General features: G+C 45.0%; 1 long non-coding RNA gene across 3 annotated transcripts; it reads right to left on the reverse strand.

Moving 5' to 3' along the window:
- Positions 1-397: 397 nt before the first annotated feature.
- LOC123167091 (uncharacterized) lies at positions 398-2,227 on the reverse strand. 3 transcript variants are annotated; one of them, XR_006483795.1, is made up of 3 exons: positions 1,947-2,227; positions 1,732-1,870; positions 398-574 (listed from the first exon to the last, which is right to left on the reverse strand). It is a non-coding gene; the product is annotated as an uncharacterized lncRNA (long non-coding RNA). The 3 variants fall into 3 exon arrangements; XR_006483788.1 differs by lacking the exon at positions 398-574 and adding an exon at positions 1,115-1,185; XR_006483796.1 differs by lacking the exon at positions 398-574 and adding an exon at positions 1,115-1,185 and having other exon boundaries at positions 1,732-1,875.
- Between the last annotated feature and the right edge of the window lie 2,017 nt (positions 2,228-4,244).

Consider the following 4,244-nt stretch of genomic DNA (forward strand, 5'->3'; position numbering starts at 1 on the left):
TCTCATGTATACACAACGTATCGGCATCTCTCTATGTCTCACTCATGCATGATCATTTGCACATTCACACCTCTCTATGTCTCTATCACACGCACACCGTCTCCACATCACCCTTTCGCCACAACACACATATGGAAACATACACGCGTTCTCTCTCAGTCACACACACAGAATCAGTATTAAAAAAATGTCTAGGGCGCACCTAAAATGTCCAAATCCAAATAAGCACGAACTGAAGCTAAATTCAAATATATGGAAATATTGTAGAGTGAAGAACTTTTGTAACGACCCGAACCTGATAAGATTCGATGTCTCTGTGCTTACCGTGCTAGTCCCTGGATCAATTCGCTAGCACACACAGTACATAGGAATATCAAAGTAACAAGTGCATCATTTACTACAACATATGATCCAGAATTTATAAAGTATTACAAACTGAATAGTACATAGCTATATTTATCCAATAACAACGGAAATGTAGCATAATAAACGATGAGTCCAAACAATGTCCACTGGCGAAGATGTTGAGTGAAGACTCGCAACCCTATTGTATCTCACTGATCATATGAATATCCTGCAACATGATAAGTTGCAGCCACGAGGGTCAATACATTGAATGTATTGGCAAATCACACAATAATGACATAGCAAACCTACATCAACATGCAAGGTATGACAAACAGAACACTCAAGTTGGTTTGGCATAAAGCTAACTTCACCTACCTCCACTAACAAGTTAAAGTTTACACAAGCACAATTGTCACACGACGAACTAGAGCACATCCAAATTACCCACACGGGAAACCCTCGGAATCAGAGGATGAAAATGAAAAAGATCTTCAAGAAGTCTCAAGTGCGCTCATTCGTGGCGCATTCTCTAGGGACAATAGAGCGCTCAGTCATTGACGCATTCACCAAAGAAAAAGTCCCGAGCCTATAGCTATAAACACTCACCACTTTCACGAAACACTCACACAAACCCACGTCTACCATCACACCATCACATAAAACAACCAATACCAAAACATGACAACACGAGATACACAAACCAAACATATATCATAGCATAAAAACCACACATGCATAGCAGAACATAGGATGACCATAATCAAAAGTGCATCTTGCCTTGAAAGGTGCTGAAGTACTCTAACGCTTAATTCTGATCCGCTTCGCACTCCGGACAATCTATACGATTAACGAAGGCACCGATAAATAAACCGTACTCACATAACACCACAATAAAGTCAACAGCAAGAAATTCAAATCAAAACTTAAATAACAGAACATATCAGTAGGTATATCTTACCTACGTGCTAGTAGGATCACAATGCAAAAAGAATCAACTAATTTGGATCAATGGTTTGAAAGATATGGCCTCCGGCAGGTTAAATTCAAATTTGAGCAAATTCAAATTTTAAAGTTTCAAAAATTATATTGGATATGTGTGCTGGAAATAGGGGATCATTATGAAGAATTTGGCATTGGTTTCATCAAATTTGGATAAACGATGCAAAAGTTACGCAGGTTTGAAAAATAGGAACAAATCTGCCTTTTTCTATTTAAAACAAAAAATACCTGACACGTGGTGCACTGTGATAGGGTGAAGAGTGTTTGCTGTTGCGGCTAACCGATGGACGGCCACTAATTAGTGCATACCGGTTCGAGAGGAAAAAAACTTAACTGATCTAATCCTAGCGGTCCATCATAGATCGAACGGGCGGAGGAGCTCACCCGTGAACAAAGGCAGGCCGCCGGACTTGGAGAAGAGGACCTCGGCGGCTCGGACCTCGACGACGGCGACAGCTACATGGAATCTCCGGCGAGGGCAGCTTCTTCTTTGGGTAGAAGTCGTGGTCCCTCTGGTGTGCCCCTACGCTAGAGCGAAGATGAGGAAGAGACAGGAGGTCAAGGAGAAGAGTACGAAGGGGAAGGGAGGCGCTCAAAACCTCGGCTGGCTACGAATTCAACGGCGGCGACAAGCTTCTGCAAAACGGATTCCGGCGAGATCGGGACAGGGCGAAACGAGCACGGGAGATCTCAGATTTGCCAAAAATCGGACGCGGAGGATTTGGGCAGAATATATAGAGGGTCGGGCGTGGGAGAAAGGTCAAGAACGGATCAAATCGATCGAAGATTTGGATCGAGAGACGAACTCGTGTGCGTACAGGAAACTGGGCGAGAGGAGAGAGATGAGGGCTGGGTCCCTTTCGTCAGCGGCAGAGAGGTGGGAGAAAAGAAAAACAAACGGGCTGCGGTGCTTGGCTGGCCTGCTAGCTGCTGTTGCTTCCGCTTCAGCGCGCGTAGGCGAGGGATAGAGGCGGGCTGAGGGGGTGGCATACTGTGCAGACCAAATGCACAGTAAAACTGGCTGGTAAAGAAAACTACAGGAATTATTGGCTATCAATCAAACATGCCAATGGAATTTCTAAAATACATAAACACACAGTAAAATACTACTACTAATATATATAATTCCAGCCCCAACGCAATTTTGTAAAACTATTCTATGCAATAAAGAACACACAAAGAGCAGTATAAAACAAATCTAAAAATCTTTTGGAGTTCATAAAATTACAGAAATACATCAGGTGAACTCCACAAAATCATTATGTTGCAGGATATTCAGATGATCAGTGATATACAGTAGGGTTGCCAGTCTTCACTCAACATCTTTGCCAGTGGGCATTGTTTGGACTCATCGTTTATTATGCTACATTTCCGCTGTTATTGGATAATTATAGCTATGCACTATTCAGTTTGTAATACTTTATAAATTCTGGATCATACGTTGTAGTAAATGATGCACTTCTAACTTTGATATTCCTATGTACTGTGTGTGCTAGCAAATTGATCCAGGGACTAGCACGGTAAGCACAGAGACATCGAATGCAATAATTTAGTGCACCTTGAAATCTGAACATGTGTGGGGCGTGTATGTTTTTAATGACTTGAGATTATACCTAGCCTGGCATGCAAGATGCCTTATTATGCACCGTTCCCCATACCTGCAGGAAGCCCGTTCGTCTCCAAATCTTTTCCTCTCCATGTGTGAAAACAATTTGCCTGCTTGACTCTCCTCCTTCCGGCAGTCCTACCACTCCACCCCGCGTGGAAAAAAATCTGCATGCATGACTCTCCTCCCCCCACGCTCGTCCAATCCGTTGTGACCAGCAATATTTCCACCCCTTCCCTCCCCCGTAATTTACTCCAACAAATATGCCCACGTAGTTGTTACGTTAATCATGCAACATATCTTACGTGGGTGTGCCATTGCTCGCTATAAATACTGCGCCTCCCACGGCATCCGGAAGAATGCTCACGTTCATCGCTATCTCCTCCCTCTCCCTCTCACGTCGACCACCATGGCATTGAGGGAGTCCTGGATTAGGGGGTCCTTGGGTGCCCGGTCTATTCGATATGGGCCGGACTGATAGGCCATGAAGGCGAAGCAGAAGATCATCCCCCATGTCCGGATAGGACTCCTATATGCGTGGACGGCAAGTTTGGTGTTCGGATGTAATCTTTCCTTCTTCTGCAAACCAACTCTGTACAACCCTAGGCCCCTCCGATGTGTATATAAACTGGAGGGTTTAGTCCGTAGAGGCTATCAGAATAATCATAGGCTAGACAGCTAGGGTTTAGCCATTACGATCTCGAGGTAGATCAACTCTTGTAACCCCTATACTCATCGAATACAGTCAAGCAGGACATAGGTTTTTACCTCTATTAAGAGGGCCCGAACCGGGTAAGCATCATGTCCCCATTGTCCCTTGTTACCATTGATCCTTAAGACTCATAGCTTGGGCCCCCCTCCTACCCGAGATCTGCCGGTTTTGACACCGACATTGGTGCTTTCATTGAGAGCTCCGCTGTGTAGTCACGAAAAGCGATCTATTGCTCGCCTTTTCATCAACAACAATATCATGTCTGGAAGGAGCCTAACTTCAGGACAGGTCCACTAGCTCGGCGGTTTCACCGTGGGTGCCCGCATGGCCATCAAGCCGACAACGTCCCCCGCGATCGCCAAACACCATCCCGCATCGGTCTTGAATACTCTGAGAAGATGGATCCGGCGGACATCTCGTCCTTAAACGAGCTGCTAGATCACATCGCCACCCTGGGGCTTTCAACAGACTATGATCGGATCAGGCTTAAACCTGACTAGGGGGAAATCAATCTCCCGCCGATCACCCACCTGGTAGCAGTCGTCGAGGAATGAGCCGAAAACACTTCTTCCCCTATGT

This window comes from Triticum aestivum, chromosome 1D (assembly GCF_018294505.1).
Source record: "Triticum aestivum cultivar Chinese Spring chromosome 1D, IWGSC CS RefSeq v2.1, whole genome shotgun sequence".
Lineage (NCBI taxonomy): Eukaryota > Viridiplantae > Streptophyta > Magnoliopsida > Poales > Poaceae > Triticum > Triticum aestivum.